The sequence below is a fragment of the Ostrea edulis genome, chromosome 2 (genome assembly GCF_947568905.1).
Source record: "Ostrea edulis chromosome 2, xbOstEdul1.1, whole genome shotgun sequence".
In the NCBI taxonomy this organism is placed as follows: domain Eukaryota; kingdom Metazoa; phylum Mollusca; class Bivalvia; order Ostreida; family Ostreidae; genus Ostrea; species Ostrea edulis.
The window spans coordinates 85,363,702-85,384,745 of record NC_079165.1 but is presented as its reverse complement, the minus strand read 5'-3'; the positions used below and the strand labels follow the sequence as shown (position 1 = coordinate 85,384,745).

Below are 21,044 nucleotides of genomic sequence, written 5' to 3'. Positions count from 1 at the left end.
TGCGCATTTGTTCAAGGGATAAAATGCATCTTCAAAGGAATGTAAACAAATGTGAACTAATTATATCATCTATTATTCAAAATAAAGATTATTCCTCGCCATTAATGGAATAATTATACCATACACTGAATTGAAGATACTTTTTGAAATAATTCAGAGTTCTACTTGTGTTTTAAGTGATGTCATCATTGATTCAATAAATTCACGCTATATACTAGTATATGTAAACGTACAATCGAATGTAGGATATCTTTAAATCAGTTACTACATGTAATATCTTAATGTATGAAATAAATACGAAAGCCTATTGGTGTCATGTAAAAAAAAATCACATTCCATTATCTCGTAATTATGAGAAAAGATCTCGAAATTACGAGAAAAGATCTCGTAATTACGAGAAAATGTTCTCGCAATTATGAGAAAATATATGTATATAAAGCCGAGTTTAGAACTTATGGATTGTCTTGGAAGCGTTGGATTTGGTAAACGGGAAAATGTGCGATTTGAACATATGATTTTATCGAAACGTTATTTTGTCATACTGTACGAAAACTACGAAAGCCTATTAGTATCATGTAAAAAATAAATTCATATTCCTTTGTCTCGTAATTACCAGAAAAGATTTCGTTATTACGAGATTATCATTTCGAAATTACGAGAAAATATATGTATAAAAAGCCGAGTTGCACAACTTATGTATAGTCATGGAAGTGTTTGATATGGTAAACGGGAAAATGTGCGATGTGAATAATTCTATCGAAACGTTGTTTTGCCATCTTGAGATAATCTTTTAATGCTCAAATGTTGGAAATAAAAAAGATACTCAACAAGTTACTATTTCCCACTATGTTGCTTGGTTAGCAAATCGAAATGATCTTATTCAAAGTTTAGTTACGGATAGTTTAGCATTCCCGCAGGAACGCTAAACATCTATAGTTTTAGTTCAGGGTTAAAATTTACGTTCCGGTCCGCGTAAGTTTAGTTCCGGTCATAATTTTTGTTTCGGGAACACACTTTTAGAAATGTAAAATGCATATGTTTACTCACATTTCTTATGGGTTTTGGTTCTTTCATCGGGTTAATATACAATAATATCAAAGACTAATATCATCAGAGTCGGATTATTTAGTTTCGTTTATTTTTGTGTTTTCAAAAACCAAAAATTGTGAGATCACCAGGTGTCTAGTCTTGTTTTATTACGGATGTTTATCTCCAATTCAAAGGATTGTAAACTGGAGGTGTGAAACCTGTATGGATAGAGTTGTAATGTGACTCCTTCTGCAAAATGTACCGACACAAACCCTCACCATTATCAAATGTACACGTAGCATCAGATACTGATACTCATATCTCGCGTAGGAATGGGACTTATTGAAATAAGTTTGGATTTTTATTTATCTATTCATTTTTTTTTTAACAAACCTAGACTATATACACAAATGTATGCAATATTTTTGTTATGTTATTGATTAATGCTCTTTAATGATCATTTCATTTCATTTACATTCTATGATATTGCATCTACATGTAGATGTTTTTAAAGGGGGGAGGGTTACAAATAACGTTGTGCACAATAAGTTTTTTCTTTTGTTTTTTAATTGTTCTTTTTTCAAAAAGGCATTTTTCAATTAAATATATATCTAGCTAAACACATTATAATCTGAATCTGATCAATCTCATACTAGTAAATCCCATTAACAAATACAAACGTGAGAGTCAATCTAGTTAAATACGCTCACAATCGCTACAATAGAGTATACGGCGAGTATCTGATTTTGATTAGTCTAGTTTGTGTAAAATACAAAGGTTATCTTTTGATAGAACATTTTTTCCAATATCATTCCCAATTTTCTATGGACTGGCCGGTAAATAATTTCTAACTGAGATTCCTATATGAGATATTTGTCGAATACAGACATATTACAATCGGATGGTTTCGAAACGGGTGGAGGTACAAACATAAAGGTTGAATCCCTAAACTCAAGTGTATAGATCTACGGTATTTCACCGTCACTATCCACGGTGTTGCTAAACTGGCAATTTCTCACAGAAATTAAAACGATGATATACAGGCGTAAACAACTACAATGTACAATTGTCTCAGATGACGTCATAAGAAAGGGCGGCAATTCCTTCATTCGTTTCTATAAACAACGATTTTGGAATAGGTATTTTGCGCATTTACCTGGATTTAAAAAAAATATAAACACATCAATAAGCTTTTCAAAACGGGTTTTAATGAATTATAAACTTTATTTTCAAATTTATTTTTACTACACTGTAGTAACTTACTACAGTAATTAATTGGTTATACGTGTATTTGAATATTCTGTGGAACAAATTGTTATCTATGCATATTTTTGTATACATTATATTTTCCTGGTATTGTAAATAAAATCCATGAAGACTGATTGTGAGGTTCCTCAAATTATACAAAGTGCTACTCTCCCATTGCCTATTTTGAAATAAACATGGATTGAACTCATGAAGACTGCGTGACTTTCCGGTGCTTTGTGAGATAGGGGATATCCCGATGGTTTGCACTTGCTGAAAAGATTCTAAACGTCATTTTGTAAGGACGTTGTCATAGTCGTAATCTTATTATTAAACCATGTTATATACATATTACGGAAAGCTATTACTTTTGGTAGTTTGTAAGTACCTTAAAATGTTCAAATCGACATATTTGATGTTATCCGGAATAAGTTTTCAATCACTATTCTATTTTTACATTTTGATCAGGTTCACAAGGTGATGCGTTTATATTTGCAACACGTCCCGCACAGAGCATCACCACTCGTTTACCAAAGCACTGCAACATACGTGGTATTTATATTTAAAAATCCACCTATGACGTCATTCTTTTGTTCGAACACTCCATTATTTTTCAGGAATGGAGTGTTCGGAAAGTAGGTCAACCTTTATACAAGTAGATATAAATGCATGCAACAAAAGAATGAAAAACGTAAGACATGATTAAAATGCACAAAGTTTAGTTTTTATTAATGTTTACATTACATTACAGTAGCTGCAAAGGTGGATTTTAAGTGGGTCAATGTACTTGTATCACTCCATTCCTTAAAAGCAACAGACCTCGGCCACTTCGGGGCCTCGGTCCATTACTTTTAAGGAATGGAGCAATACTCGTACATTAACCCTTACATGATATGAAATATAACAAGTGATAGCACGTCATTGTATGTAATAGAGATAATGGAATGAATACTTCGTGGTGTTTAGTGCACTTTATATACTAGCGGAAAAAGAAACTGTGCATTATAAAATTTAGTATAGTTTTTCTATATTTATTGTTTATATTTATAAAATCTAAACAATCGATAAAGGTGATGTTTTTGAACAATATCGGATAGTACCCGACTCAGATGCACATACTTTTTCATGGTTACTGAACACGTTGTTTCTGGAAGTGTTCGTACGCACGAGTTTTACTGGCCAATACTGTTTGGAGTAAAAAGGTTTGTTTGGACACTATTCGTTAAGGAAAACACTTAAGTTTTGACCAAATTTACCCTTCTGTTACGCCACGACTCAGCGAAAACCAACGTAATCGTGCTGTTGGGATGCTTCAAGCTGGAATGGCATAAAATTAATCGTAGCAAGACACTTTGGAGTTAATCGGAATACCATCCAGTCATTATGGAGACGTTTCCAATAATCTGGTAACACTCAGGATCGACCACGTTCTGGGCGTTCTCGTGTGACGTCGCGTCGACAGGACAACCACATTAGACTTGTGCACATGAGAATCGTTTCCAGACAGCGAGTTTGACTGCTCGTATAATTCCTGGACTTCGACCAATCAGTCCAAGAACTGTGCATAAACGACTGCGCGAGCATAACATCAGACCAAGACGTCCAGCGGTGCGCCTAATACTGTTTCAACGTCATCGTATCGCTAGACTAGCGTGGTGCAATCTGATTAAAATTAGATCCTAGAATACGCTCACAATCGCTACACTAGGTAGTGTAGCGATCTAAGTGAGCGGATGTCAGGATCTGGTTTTAATCAGATTGGGCGTGGTGCAGACGACATCTGCGATTCAGAATACAGGACTGGGCCAATATTTTGTTCACTGATGATTTCACTTTAATAGAAATGACGGTCGTTGTAGAATGTATCGTCGCGTTGGGGAGCGGTACCAAGACGCTTGTGTTGTGCAACGTCGACAATTCGGTGGAGGTAGCGTTATGGTGTGGGGTGTAAAAACAGCACATGGAAGGACCCCTCTAAAAATTGTCAATGGAAATCTCACCGGCGTACGCTATCGAGACGAAATTATTCAGCGCCATGTGATACCTTTCATACAGAGACAGCAAAATCACACCACTCTGCAGCAAGACAACACAAGGCCACATGTTGCACGTGTAGTCAGGAACTTTTTTGTTCAACAGAATGTAGATGTCTTACCTTGGCCAGCTGTTTCCCCCGATTTATTGCCGATCGAGCACATCTGGGATGAAATGGAACGACGTCTACGCCGTTTACCAAATCAGCCAGTGACATTGGCTGATTTAGGCCAGGCTTTAACCAACTTCTGGAACAATATCCCTAAAGCATTTTTTAACACTTTAGTGGCATCAATGAGGTGCCGTTGTCAAGCATGCGTGAATGCAAATGGTGGTCACACACGTTATTAACTTTGTTAATTCAAGTTCGAATATCAGTGTCTTTCGAGTGTGCTGAAATTGACGTTATTCGACGTTAACATTAATGGATTATGAAATGTTGTAACGAATACATTTGTTAACAGTATTACAAAAGATAAAATTTGTTCATTGTTATTTTTTAAATTATTTTTTCATATATTAAATAATGCACAGTTTCTTTTTTCCACTAATAGTGGAGTTTTACGAAGAGGTTTACTTTTACAATCGACGGCTGACTTTTACAATTTAAAGGGATCAGCTCCAACTACAGAAATTGGACCGAAATGAATATACAGACTACCTCAGTAAAAACACCAAAACCGACAATTATGTTTATTACAAGAGTATTGTAAACTCTTTAGCAACTCATTCTTTCTACATTTGTTCGACACTCTCACAATGCACTACTCGTTTTAATATTTCATTAAGTGAAATTTATCGATATTCAAATGTATGTATGCGATTTATTAACTGCGAATGACGAGCTGAGAAATGCATGAAGAGATCCAGAAAATTGCCATAAAAAGTGTTTTTAAGCTTTTCTGTATATCATAAGTGTATCACAGCGCATTCATTGTAAGCAGACGACCTCAAGTTATCCTGCCATTTCTAAATAATGTGTCATCAGCCCTGAAAGCTTAAAAGTTCTCTATACTTCACATCTTTTGACACACTGTTTTTTCCTATAATAGCTCTAAAACTTCATTGTTATTTCGGATTTCAAACATTTCGGTTGAGCATCACTGAAGAGACATTATTTGTCGAAATGCGCATCTGGTGCATCAAAATTGGTACCGTATAAGTTTTACATTTTTATCTTATGATTCTAGCTTCCCAAGGAACAAAGCAACCCTTACCTACCCACCCACACAAATACTTTTGGACGGCAGCTCTATACTAGACCAGAAGTTGAGGGATAGGCTTGTTAAGAAGTATTTTTTCATAGCCCCTCCCCCTCAAATGCTACGTCTTTGTTTCCATCTCTTTCGTGTTGAATATCTAGGTTTAAATGTAAATACAACCAATAAGTGATGTGTAATTGTATACATGTATACGTATATATGTACATACATATATCAATATACATAGTAGAATCAACAATGTTTGTGGTAATGACTCATGAAAATTTGGTCCCCATGAAAATCGACTACACCCTAGTATACTTTATACATTATCGATATAAACATTTGACATCTTGTTTGTTCCTTAGAAATGCCGTACCTTGTGGATATCCGGGTTAGAATAGGTCCTCTGCAATACCCCTTGCTTGTCGTAAGAGGCGACTAAATAAGACGATCCTTCGGATAAGACAGGGAAACCCGAGGTCCCGTGTCACAACAGATGTGGCATAATAAAGATCCATCCCTGCTCAAAGGCCGTAAGCACCGAGCATATGCGTACATTTAGCAGCCCTTTGCCGGCGATAGTGGCGTCCCCATATGATTGATCGGTTGCTTTTACGTCTCTTCCTGGATTGTTTCACTCATATTGAGAGGTCACCGTCTGTAGGTGAAGTACCACAAATGTAGACCCGGCCTATGTTTAGCGCTCAGCGCAGTAGTAGAGTTCTTTATCGTGCCAACGCATGCCGCGGCACGGGACCTCCGTTTTTAAGGTCATACCTGAACGACCCGTGATTCTCACTTCTAAATGTCGAGCGTTTGGCGAAGGAGCAATTACTACTTATTCTAACGCCTTAGGTTTGCCATATGAGTGAAAAATTCTTGAGAGGGACGTTAAACAATGGCCATGGCACGAGCGGGGCTCGAACTCACGACCTCCTGGTTACGAAACGAACATTCTACTACTGAACTACCGCGACCCCATATGAGTGAAAAATTATCGAGTGGGACATTAAACAATATATACAACAACTGAATGTGGTAAAGTCTTTGAATTTTGCAAATACCACTTCCAATTTTTTCATATTTGGAGTTGGTCCCTTTAAACTGTAAAAGTCAGCCGTCAATTGTAAAAGTAAGCCTCTTCGTAAAACTCCAATATTTTTTTTTTTTTTTTTTTATATTTTTTTTTTAAACATACACACAGTATATATATACATACATTCTGCAAAGAAACTTGTACAAAATGTTTATAAGAACTATCAAAGGTATATGTATATATTATTTTCTGAGAGAGAGAGAGAGAGAGAGAGAGAGAGAGAGAGAGAGAGAGAGATGAGTTCAGTCATTATTTAATATATTTTAAAAGGGTACATATATATTGAAATTTATAAAAAAGATAATTTTTAAACAAACAAAAAAACAAAACAAAAAAAAAAACAAAAAAAATAAAAATAAACAACAACAGCAAACAAACACTCAATGAAATAATTGATTCCAGCGGTTCCAGCAGGTGTCAAACAAATCTTTTTCACCATTTTTATATGCAATATGTCTTTGAGTTTCATAAAATGTGTTCATTAGCGATATCGCAACATTTACATTCAGTGTCTTCCCTTTACACCTCATAGTATAGATATAATATTTCAGCCAAAGAACAAGATTATTTTGTATAGTTTTCTTTTCATCCAAAAATAAAATTATTTTTTGTTATTGATATTTGAAGATTGGTCTTATGTTCAAAACAAACTTCAAATTCTCTTAAGAATTGCTGAACACTATCACATTCCCAAAACAAATGTTCAATTGTTTCTTCTTCTATCTGACAGAATGTACAATTCTTATCATCTCTAATTTTGATTTTGAATAAGTATGAGTTTGAAGCTAAAATTTTGTTCAGAATTCTGTATTGAAACCACTGCAGTTTACAATTACTTGTATCTTTAAAGAGCAGTCTGAAGATCATTTTCCATTCTGTGTCATTTAATTCAAATATTTCATTCCACTTTCTTTTACCAGTAGGTTCTGTGCAGTTTTGATTGAGAAGAGTATAAAATTGTCTTGATTTTTTGCATCGTAGAAGAGTGTAAAACTCCAATATGAAAGGTGAAGATAACGAATCGTGCTTAGAGCTGCCATGGTCGTGTCCGCTATATTTTATTGTATATGTTTTTAGCGCTCATATAACTCTTCCCAAAGCACCAAACTGTATACAATATCATTACTATAACACATGTGCTACCTTTTATTTCATCTTTAGGAGTAGGGCTAACGGTACCCTATTTTGTTATTTATCATATATTGTGATCATCTGATCAGACACAAGCTGTTTATCTTACCGTTGCTTTCTGTATCATTATGCACTTTTTGAAAATTACTAGTATGTTGCATTTACTTTAGAAAATATTTTTTGTATTGAGTCAAATGCTGTCTGACGTTTTTCGTGTCGATTGTTAGGCCATTCTTCACACACTGATTTTGATTACGGATTACTCCGTTACATGATCAAGATATAGGGTTCAAGGTGGGTGTGACCGCTCCACAGGAGATGCTTACTCCTCCTAGGTATCTGATCACACCTCTGGTATAACCAGGGGTCTGTGTTTGCCCAACTCTCTATTTTGTATTACTTACAGGAGTTATGGGATTGATCACTGTTCTTTCATGCTTTCTTGTGAAATGAATAGCTATTCAGCGAGTGTTTTACATTGTGTAGAGGGAGTGAAAGGCATACGGGAGCTTATTCATATATAAGATTATCTCTATACAAGGATTTTTATTGAAGTATATGGAGCTAGTTGGTCGAGTAATCAATGCCCGTTTGATCACGTACGAACCAAACTCAAACTCCAGCAAACGTTTTACATTGTTCTCTGTTCCTTATATTCACACCGATATTTAAAAAAAAACAAAAAAACACCATCCACCATCCTTCAAAATTACAATTCTAAGTAATACACTGTGTGATTAGGTCATGGGTGACGTCTTGAAAAATTAGAAAGTTCACTCAGAAATGAATTAGTATGATATTTACGAAGTGCATCTTTGGAAATCATCGCAAATGTAATCAAATGGTAGAAATATATAATATATTCGCATTTACTTGCTTCGTTATAGCTTAATAAACAAATTTCGTGAAATTTTATGTTTACCTAAGATTTTACAACAAAGAAGTCAAATTCTATAGTATATCATGAGTACTGAACAGATTTACCTGTAAATGCCAATCTTGGACTATTTCGTCTGTAAAGAGATTTAAGATATTTGTAATGTGATAAGAAACATGCTTTTTTTTAATTTTATTTTTTTAATCTTTCCCTCTTTCGTCATGTTTATTTAGCCTTTGTGCGTCACATCACTGTCAGAATCGGGTGTGATGACTATTACATCGATCATATTCCCTTGTTCATTTTGGTTACATTGTTTCTATTCTATTACAAATCTGTTTGAATTTTAACAGGTTTTGGTTTTAAGATTTCACTTTTTCATGGTATTATTTTCATGTAAGGAGGAGGGTGGTGGTTTTAATCATTTCCAAATGATTTCCAAAGATGCACTTCGTAAATATCATACTAATTCATTTCTGAGTGAACATTCTACTTTTTCAAGACGTCACCCATGACCTGAACATCATCAGTGATATCATCCCTGTCATTAGTGACGTCATCCCTGTCATTCTTTCCTGAGGTGATTCCTATGGATTTGTTGTCCTTTTATGCTCTCGGTAGCAGTCACAATACATCTTGTATTTGGCACTAGTTCCGGATTTTTCACCGATATCTGATAAATTTCTTTATATGCATCCTCTTTCGAAAGGTCGTTGGTCTCTTCCCAGGTACATTGTATCTGGGTTCTCTCTTCCACCAATAAAAACTGGGCGCCACCAGATAACTAAGAAATTGTTGAGTGTGGCGGAAAACATCAATCAATCAACCTGTTGCTGGACTCTTTCCGTTTCTTATCATTATTTCATCAGAGGAAATTTCGTCCTATTAATTCGAAATTTTCACCGCCAGTCACTACATTACATGGTCTCTGCTTGTCATAAATCAAACCGTGAAGCATTTTAAAATCAGAACAAATCCTTTTCATTCAGGAATTGATGAAATGCAATTTAAAATTTCAGACTTTTCTTGTACTTTCTACGTAGACTATTTTCCAAAGCACAGTAATCCATTCTAGTAATTGCACCTCCAAATGCAGTCTGATTAAAACCACCCCCTCCTCCTTACACTACAAATGTAAGGAGGAGGGAGTTGTTTTAATCAGACTGTTCCAAATGTAAAAACAAAAATAATTAAAATAAGTAAGAAAAGGTTATCGGAATTAGTTTTTATTGTTATAAAATTTAGATGAATTTTTCATTAACCTACATTAGTTACTTTTATAAATGCAAAACTAGAACGTTCGGAAACTATCGGAATCGTACTTATCCTTAAGTAATGCTTCATTAATCCACGGTCGATGGATTCTTTCTTACTTTTCTGCAAAAACAAAAATCTCACTACGAACAATTGAAGCTTTACATGTATGCATAATATGAGAAATGATATTTTATTGCCAGAGTCGATATGCTTGAAATGTGAAAGACCCGGCTTCTATCCCTTGATGTACTGTAATGATATCATCAAGGGCGACTACTGCTACACAAGCATTATTCGTAATGCCTCGGGGATATTTACTGCAAAAGGGTATGTATAAACGTTGTCACTCTTAATGATAACAGGGACTGAATGACTTGTAACAGGATTGGGCAAGTTAACCCAGAAGCTCAACTGGTAGAACACCCGCACGATTAACCGGGGAGGGGGTGTTCCAGGGGTCAAGTGCCAACCCCTCCGATACTTTTTCCTTCCTGTTACAAACGATTTTTCACTCACATGAAGACGTCACCAGCTTTAAGAGAAGTGCCACATATTTGTTTACCTATACGGTGTGCTCAGGGTCATAGCATTGAGGGTTCTTTTACTTGCAAAACACCTACAACACAATATCTGTTTTCAAGGTCTTACAGAAAAACTTTTTTTTACTTATAATCGCTACCTATGTCAATACAGTCACTGTTTTTGTCGATACAATTACTACTTATGTCGATACAGTCACTACCTATGTCGATACAGTCTCTACCTATGTCGATACAATCTCTACCTGTCTGTACAATCACTAGCTTTATCGATATAGTCACTACCTATGTCGATACAATCACTATGTATGTCGATACAGCACTACTTATGTCGATACAGCACTACTTATGTCGATACAGTCACTACCTATGTCGATACAATCACTACCTATGTCGATACAATCACTATGTATGTCGATACAGCACTACTTATGTCGATACAGTCACTACCTATGTCGATACAGCACTACTTATGTCTATATAGTCACTAGTTATGTCGATACAGTCACTACCTATGTCGATACAGTCACTACCTATGTCGATACAGTCACTAGTTATGTCGATACAGTCACTAGTTATGTCGATACAGCACTACTTATGTCTATATAGTCACTACCTATGTCGATACAGTCACTACCTATGTCGATACAGTCACTACTTATGTCGATACAGTCACTAGTTATGTCGATACATTCACTACTTATGTCGATACAGTCACTAGTTATGTCGATACAGCACTATGTATGTCGCTACAGTCACTACTTATGTCGATACAGCACTACTTATGTCGATACATTCACTACTTATGTCGATACAGTCACTTCCTATGTCTATATAGTCACTACCTATGTCGATACATTCACTATGTATGTCGCTACAGTCACTACTTATGTCGATACAGCACTACTTATGTCGATACAGTCACTACTTATGTCGATACAGCACTACTTATGTCGATACAGTCACTAGTTATGTCAATACAGTCACTACTTATGTCGATACAGTCACTACTTATGTCGATACAGTCACTACTTATGTCGATACAGCACTACTTATGTCGATACATTCACTACTTATGTCGATACAGTCACTACCTATGTCGATACATTCACTATGTATGTCGCTACAGTCACTACTTATGTCGATACAGTCACTACTTATGTCGATACAGTCACTACCTATGTCAATATGCTTCCCAAAAGACTTTAATGATGGTCAATATCATTGGATTTTTCGTGAAAAATCAACTAAATTCATACAATTAAAATATCTGAAAAATAAAATACATTACAAGATATAGAATATGCTTCACAAGATTATCGAACATACATCACAAGATATAGAATATACATCATAAGATATTGAACATACATCATAAGATATTGAACATACATCACAAGATATTGAATATATATCACAAGATATTGAATATATATCACAAGATATTGAACATAAACACAAGATATTGAAATGCATCACAAGATATTGAATATGCATAACAAGATATTGAACATACATCACAATATATTGAACATATATCACAAGATATAGAACATATATCACAAGATATTGAACATATATCACAAGATATTGAACATACATCACAATATATTGAACATATATCACAAGATATAGAACATATATCACAAGATATTGAACATATATCACAAGATATTGAACATATATCACAAGATATTGAACATACATCACAAGATATAGAACATATATCACAAGATATTGAACATACATCACAAGATATTGAACATACATCACAATATATAGAACATATATCACAAGATATTGAACATACATCACAAGATATTGTACATACATCACAAGATATTGTACATACATCACAAGATATTGAACATACATCACAAGATATTGAACATACATCACAAGATATTGAATATGCATCACAATTATATAGAACATATATCACAAGATATAGAACATATATCACAAGATATAGAACATATATCACAAGATATTGTACATATATCACAAGATATAGAACATATATCACAAGATATTGAACATACATCACAAGGTATTGAATATGCATCACAAGATATTGAACATACATCACAAGATATTGAACATACATCACAAGATATTGAATATGCATCACAAGATATTGAACATACATCACAAGATATTAAACATACATCTCAAGATATTGAATATGCATCACAAGATATTGAATATACATCACAAGATATTGAACATACATCACAAGATATTGAACATACATCACAAGATTATCGAATATAACAACGTTTTACACGCCATAGTCCTTGATAACTTCGAAAAGTATTATGCGATTTTCCCTTTATTTCTGTTAGACCAGCCACGTCCTCGTTTTGCGATGCCAACAAGTACAAGAGCAGTCTTGCGAACCCCTCCTGCAGGACCGGGAACATACCGGAAGGGACAGAATGCATCGACTGTTGTAAACAGTACAACTGTGACCCTAATGACCTTTACTGCAACAAGCATATCATACAGAGCGTCCACATGCCGTGTAAGCTATCACAGCCCCATATGTACAAACTAAAATACAAGTTATATCAATAATAAAATGCTTTCTTTGTTGTTTCATCGGGTGATGAAGGTAGGTAGCATTGCAGAAAAATGCATAACCCGCGTAAGCGGGTCTTGCAATTTTTTTTTCACCCGATGAAACATCAAAGAAAGACATTTTATTGTTTATATTTATATTTTTATGCATTATTTAAAAAACATAAACTAGAATTAAGATCTTAAATATCATATGGTTGACCCATTTGTTACGTCAAATTGAACAGCCAATGCAATCTTTGACCTTGAGAACACTCCATATTTGGTAATGATTTTGCAGACAGGTGGTACTAGAAAACCGAATCGAACTAGTATGCAACAAACACGGATTTATTGCATGATGAAAGCAATGCAAATTTCAAAAGACATATAAAAGAAAAGATTCAGTGAATGTAAATATGATGCAGTGTAATTGTATTTCCAGGGGCTCAATTTTCATATTCCACGAATTTCAAACCACAATAATATGCACAATCTATGCAATTCGTTGATGTACAAAAATCATATCTACGAAATTACATCCCAAAGAATCAGTAAAATCTCCATAACCCACGAAAATTGGCCACGCCGAATGTTGATAGGGAAGTCGAAATTTAAAAATAAAATGATAGCGTGAATCCGATTTATTGGCAGGGATGGGGGTTACATGTTTTATTCTCTGTCGTAAATTGATTTATCTTAAAGTTTACTTTTAAACATAAGGAGTTTTATCCCCCATCTAGTTACCGTGACTACAGTAAAAACCACACCAACAGTTGCCACGACAACGGTCCCAACAACAACAACAACAACGACACAACCGACCCCTGCTCATGGTACGTATTCCGGAGATCTGTGTTCTCACCAACCTGGTTTTACAGTAAGCTCTGAATTTGTTCCTGTTTTAGTTGAAAGATTATTTTTACTGAATTTAGACACAAAAGAATAATTTTTCCTTCTTTTTCAATATGAATATATTCATGAATGGTACGTGTTTAGAGGGGAAGTGCCAAGTGTCGTCGAAATAATGTATCGCGAAATATAGCAATCTGCAGTACACTCATATATCTTAACTTCAATTTCTCGCGAAATATAACGGTCTACATTGCTTTGAGCAACGTAGCTACGATGTCTAATGAAATGTAGCGATCTGCAGAACAGTGCTACAAATTACCTAAAGTTGTTTAATTTATATTTCTTTTCTATAACTTTGCATAAATGGAGCAACACATTTGTGATTTATTTGGCTGTGATTAAAAAAAACCAAAGGTCTGGTGGTGTCTACCTTCCACATGCTTAGACACAAGTAAACATTTGTTTGAAATGGAAATGAACATTTTATGCACAGAGCTGGTCTAGTTCTTTGCTCGACAGCATTTTGAATTTGTTAATTGTTGAGGTAAATTCATTATTTATCAAATTACAATGCCCCGAATGTTAGGCCATATAGGATAAGCATGAGGAATGAATAGGAAACTGTTGGCCCCCTACCTCTACCCCACATGTGGTGTTTCCAGGGGTCGTGTTTGCCCTTTTCTCTGTATGGGATTTATAAGATTGACACTGTTCATTATTCTTAATCATCATTACTTACAGCACATTATTGATTGATTGATGTTTTCCGCCACACTCAAAATATTTTCAGTTATATGGTGGCGCCCAGTTTTTATTGGTGGAAGAGAGAACCCAGATACAATGTACCTGGGAAGAGACCACTGACCTTTCTCAAGTAAACTGGGAAACTTTCTCACTTACCGGCGCGAGCGGGATTCGAACCCTACAGACAGTGTTTGCATGTACGAAATATACCAATGTATTATTTGTTTGATTTCATATTCAATTTGAAAACAATAGCAGCTTTTTCTTGGATAAACTAATTTCAAAATTTACAAACGATAATGTTAAACATGTTAAATGCCAAAATTTGCCGTTTTGTTTGAAATGGTCCCATCTAAGTATTATAATGTTTGAAGAAATGGAGTTTAACTAGTAAAGAAACTTTAGCACTTGGTTTGGAAATGGCCTAAACTGTAACAAATATAAAACACGAATGATTAAGGTTCCCCAACGACGACCAGAACGACAACGACGACAACGACACACGGTCATGTGTACCACACACACAAACACACGCACTACGGGCATCACCATAGCGTGACTACAACAAGATCAACAACTGAAGCAACAACAACCCGAGCAGGAACGACAACCAAAACCACAAATCCAACCACAACATGGGGTCAAGTCATGTGTTCAGGTACGTATTGCAGAGAAAGTATATTGTTATTATTGAAGTCACACAATCTCACACATTTTGTGGCCATTTAGTTTTGACTGCCTCAAGTAGTACGAGTATGTACCTGGACTATGTAGTTTACAGGTGTTGTGATTCCTTACCTGCCCATAAGGCATAATAATGATAGTAAGTCTTCAGGCAGTGATATATTTACCACAGAATTAAAAAAAAATTGGAATGATCTCTAGGTTTATATTACTGGTGCTATTAATCAAATCTTTAAGCAAAATTATTTACCAGCCTCACAGAGACTTGGTATAATTTCTTGTTTACCAAAGGGTGATAAATCAAGGCAATTCCCTAAGAAGTGGCGGTCTATCGCTCTACGTAATGAGTTATATAAATTAATATCAGGCTGTATTAGTAAAAAATTAAAAGTACTTTAGATTATCTTATTTCTAATACACAAACTGGCTTCATAAATGGTAGATATATAGGTGAATATACCAGATATATACATGACCTATGTAGAAAAAACATAATTTACCAGGGTTGCTTATGCTTATAGATTTTGAGAAGGCATTTGACTCAATATCATGGTCGGTTACATATAAGGTCTTAAATTTTTTTTTGGTTTCGGTAACAATATAATTACTTGGGTTAAAATTCTAAATACCAATATGAAAGCTTCGGTTCAACAATGCGGAAAGCTTTCTGAACTATTTGACATTCAGAGAGAGTGCCGTCAGGGTGACCCTATTGCCCCATACTTATTTATTCTTTGTGCAGAAGTACTTGCTTTTTTATTAAACAAAATAAAAATATTAAAGATATAGTTATCAATGATAAAGAACATAAAATGTCTCAGTACGCGGATGATACATCTTTGACCCTTGGTGGCTCAGATAAATCACTTTTTAATGCTTTGGAAACGCAGAAATTCTTCTCAAAGCAATCAGGATTAAAACAAAGAGCTCAAAAACAAAAATTATATGGATTGGAGGAATTAAGTTTTCTGCTGATGTCTATCATCACCCAAGATGGAAACTAGACTGGATATCCACAAGTGTCTCCTAGGAAAATATTTTTCAGTTGATCTAAAAGGAATTATAGTCCTCAGATTCCTACTATTCATGCAATGATTAAGCAGTGGAGTAGAAGGATTTTAACACCTATAGGAAGAGTCACAGTCATTAAAACGCTTCTCCTCCCAAAACATAATCACTTATTTTCTGCACTACCAAATCCCAGTCAAGAAATCATAAACTCTTTAACACAGGAACTCTCAAGATTTATATGGAAAGCAAAATGTTATAGAGTTAAAAGAGTAACTGTTACTAAAAAATATACTGGTACGTTAGGCAGTCTTAACATGATCAATATAAATAATTTCATAATATCTTTAAAGTGCTCATGGATTCAAAAAGTAATAACATGCAATCAATCCTAGATAAACATTTTTGAAGCTTCTTATGGAAAAGGAGTGGTGAATAAAATCTTAGATTTTGGGGATGAATATATGTATTGTCTGCTAAAAATACTTTTACTCCATTTTGGACTGATGTTTTTACTTCATGGTTGAAGGTAATGAGTTCACACTTAACATCGAATTCTCGGACACAAACGAAATTTGTAAATGTTCCAATATGGTGCAATTCAAAAGTAAAAGTTGGCAAGTCATATGTGTTTGTGAAAAAGTGGTATGAGTAAGGTGTCAAGACAATCAATGATATTGGATCAATCATACTTGCTATACTAAGTCATCCGATGATACATTGCATATGGTGAATTGTTATTCTGCTACAAGTCAATTTATGTAAATATCATTTGATTGTTCTATAGGGAATATGTCCGTCGTGTGTGAGGACGACCCTAAAACTCACTGCGATTCTCTGAAACAGTACGGACTGTGTACTCATTTACAGTACAATCCAGATAGTGAGGACATCAAATTTTGTCCGCGAACATGCAACTTGTGTAACCAATGTAAGTAATGGAAACTTCTAATAATGACGTCAAATCAAAATTTGCGGCCACAACAGAATGTTTCATGTGTATGTGTGGTAAATTGACACCAGACAGTAAATCGTATCTTGATTATGTCTGTTAACATGGCGCAATTGTGTTTGTTGAGCATTAAGTCATTTACTTTCAGATTGTGATTACGTTCTAAGAACTGTGCCTCCCCCAACAACGATCCCTCCTACCACACCCCCACCTCCGAAATATATCAATTTATTTCCTAGCCTGATTGTACCACATAAACTCAGAAAAAAGGTTCCAAGGAATTAGAAACTGTAATCTATCTTCCTTTAACTCATCAACATTTAATAGTTATTGGCTTGATGAAATTATGGCGTTTTTCATTGGGTGAAAAATTCGTTTGATTTATGCATCGAATAAAAACTACTAATCGCATTCCAACGTTCCCACTGTTCAACGTCTTCTCCAACACAATGCAGCATGAAAGGTGAAGATAACGAACAGTCATCAATCTCATAACTCCTATAAGGAATACAAAATAAATGGTTGGGTGAACACAGACCCTTGGACACATCAGAGGTGGGATCAGGTGTCTAGAAGGAGTAAGATCCCCTGTCGACCGGTCACACCCGCCGTAATCCCTATATCCTCATCAGGTAAACGGAGTTATCCATAGTCAAAATCAGTGTGCCCAGAACGGCATAACAATCGGTATGAAACACGTCGGACAGCATTTGACCCAACGATAGGTTGTATCGACGAACTAGATCTTTATAACGACCATAGAATTTGCGAAATGCTGACTTTAATTGATACTGTTGAAACCCTTGTACCATCAACTTGTTTGCCAGTAGCTTACCTCGATTTAAAGACTGACTATACGCAGAACAAGCTCTTGCGTATCGAATCAGTTGAGAGATGTAAACACTATATGCGGGTGATACTGGAATATTGCTACATTAATATAGGAAAATCACAATGTAGAAGTTGAAATCATCCCGTTTGTCATAAAGTCGAGTTGTTAGTTTGCCGTTGATAATATATCTAAGTATGAAGCAGAAGTTGACGACTCTGTGGTGTCTTTTATTTCGAGTTCACTGGGATATATTGAATCGACATATGAATGAAAATTATTATTGCTAATAGATAATACATTGTCAATATATCTAAATGTCGAATCAAAGGCCACAGCAAGGTATTTTTTCTTCTCACGTAGAAGTTTTTGAATAAATTCTGCTTCATAGGAATATGAAAACAGGTCAGCTAACAAAGGAGCACAATTCATGCCCATGGGGATCCCAACAGATTGTTGGAAGACTTGAACACTAAAGATATTGTCAAAGAGGAACTCCACCATATTTCTGTTATTTCAACTTCAGGGTACTTGTGCGTAAAATCAGAGTGGCGTTGAAAAAAGTAATTTTTTTGGATGACTGATCACTAAATTGGAATATTTGCTTTTTCCATTTTTGTTGAAGAAGCAACTGTCTATGATGTCAAAAAGTCTAGTCTTTAATTTATCGTGAGGAATGGTCGTGTAAAAAGTAAAAAAGTAATACGTTTTGATGTTGTTGGTTTGAGAAAAGTTTTGTGATTTCAAGTTTACTAAAAGTTCTTCAGAATGTTTTGGAATCCACATTTGATTTACACCACTTTTGGCATATGTAGTCGCACAGTACCTTTGAAGTCTCTCCTTCACAGCTGCTAATATTTTCATGAGGAGGAAAGATAGGTGCTTGGTAGAACATTTACTGAACACAGCAATGTATCTTTCTTTGTAAGGGTTTTTATGAAGTTTAGAAATCCAGTATATATATCTGTCATGTTAAACAAAGATTGAAAGACCAGTTTATTCAGGACTGGGTATCTAAATGTAACGAATCTTCTAAAGGTATATAACTTGCAGACTTTTTACAAATCTTACTTTTAAATGTCAAGAATATATATTGTCAACTAAACAACGTATATTAACCAGGTTTAGAACCACAGATCATAAATTACCTTTAGAAACGGGAAGGTGGCTAGTTATAGATGCAAAGTGAAGATAACGAACAGTGATCAATCTCATAACTCCTATAAACAATACAAAATAGATAGTTGGACAAACACGGACCCCTGGACACAGAAAATATAATATTTGCAGTTCTGATATTGGAGATGAGGTGCATTATTATACATTTTTGCATGATAGTGAGGGAGATATGAAGATTTATTCACCCAAGAAAAATCATATTCCCCGAGGGCAACGCCCGAGGAGAATATAGTCTTTCCTAGGTGAATAAATCTTCATATATCCCGAACATTTATGCAATAAATTGTTTATTATACCGGAACAAAGCAAGACTACAAAAATGCATTTGAAATTGGAGTCCGCTCATCTATACATCATATTCAGCTGAGATTGCCCTAACGGTAACACCGCGCCGTCAACGAATTAGACGGTACAAACAACGAAATACAGTGATATGATAACCAGTTTTTGTATTTCCATTCTCCTTGAATGTTGATTTACTTGCTTGTTTTGGTATTTACCAAAACCTGGCAATTTTTAGCTCTTCTGAGCTGAAGGCTCAAAGAGCTAATCATATGGCCATGTATCTGGCGTGCGGTGTGCGTCAACTTTTTGGAAAAGGGGCTGTATCTCAAGAACCCCTTGGTCAATTTTTGTCAAATTTGTCACAGGGTATCCTTGGCCCAAGGGCTTTCATTTGTAACAAAAGTAGTGGTTGCTAAAAAATCTTCCTCTCAAGAACCAAGAACCACTGGGCAAATTATCACCAAACTTATGCATAAGGATGAGGATAGGTTGCAGATAAAAAAAAATGTTCAAGGCATCGTCCTGGGGCAAAGGGTGTGACCTCAAGGTCACTTCAAAGTTGACCCTAAATTTTGTTTTGTTAAAACTTTGATATTTTGCTTAGTATAAGGACTAGGATCATCAAATTTTGTCAGTTGATGCATCTTAGGACCTGATATGTTGTCTCAAAAGTAGGTCATGGTGACCTACTTTTTGAATTTCGCAGGTAATTATTATTGAATAGATTTTGATGCATATCTTGGACACTTTTGAGCCTATGATCATCAAAAGTTGTCAATTGATGGATCATGGGACCTTGAACTGCATCATGTGAAAGTATGTCACCATGACCTACTTTCTGAATTTTATGGCTAATCATTTATGAATACATTTTAGGTTGTTATTTCAGATACCGAACGGTTTAGAATCATCAAACCTCGTAAGTTGATGCGTCTAGAGACCTCAAAACATATCTATAAAAAAGTAAGTCACAGTGACCTAGCTTTTAAATTTTGCAGACATTCAAATTTCACATTTTCAATTTTAGATGCATATTTTGGACACTATGAAAGCTAGGATCATCAAACTTTGTCAGTTGATGCATCTTGAGTCTTCATAGTTTGTTGACCAAAAAGTAGGTCACTGTGACCTACTTTTAGAATTTGACGGCTGTATTTTAATATTTCAGATACTATTTGACTTACAATTATCAAACTTTGTCAGTTGATGCATGTTGAGTCTTCAGAGTGTGTTGACTAAAAAGTAGGTCACTGTGACCTACTTTTGGAATTTGACGTTTATATCTGAATATTTCAGATACTATTTGACTTCAATTATCAAACTTTGTCAGTCGATTCATCTTGAGTCTTTGGAGTGTGTCGACCAAAAAGAAGGTCAATGTGGCCTTCTTTTGGAATTTGATGGTTATATTTGAATACTATTTGACTTGTCAGTTGATGCATCTTGAGTCTTCAGTGTGTCAACTAAAAGTAGGTCACCGTGACCTACTTTTGGACAGTTATATTTAAATTTTCAGGTACTATTTGACTTAACATC

The 21,044-nt window shown here is 35.0% G+C and overlaps 1 long non-coding RNA gene across 1 annotated transcript; it reads left to right on the top strand.

Moving 5' to 3' along the window:
* Positions 1-10,033: 10,033 nt before the first annotated feature.
* Positions 10,034-13,783, top strand: LOC130051934 (uncharacterized). The gene is made up of 3 exons (XR_008800210.1): positions 10,034-10,201; positions 12,759-12,937; positions 13,716-13,783. It is a non-coding gene; the product is annotated as an uncharacterized LOC130051934 (long non-coding RNA).
* Positions 13,784-21,044: the final 7,261 nt, after the last annotated feature.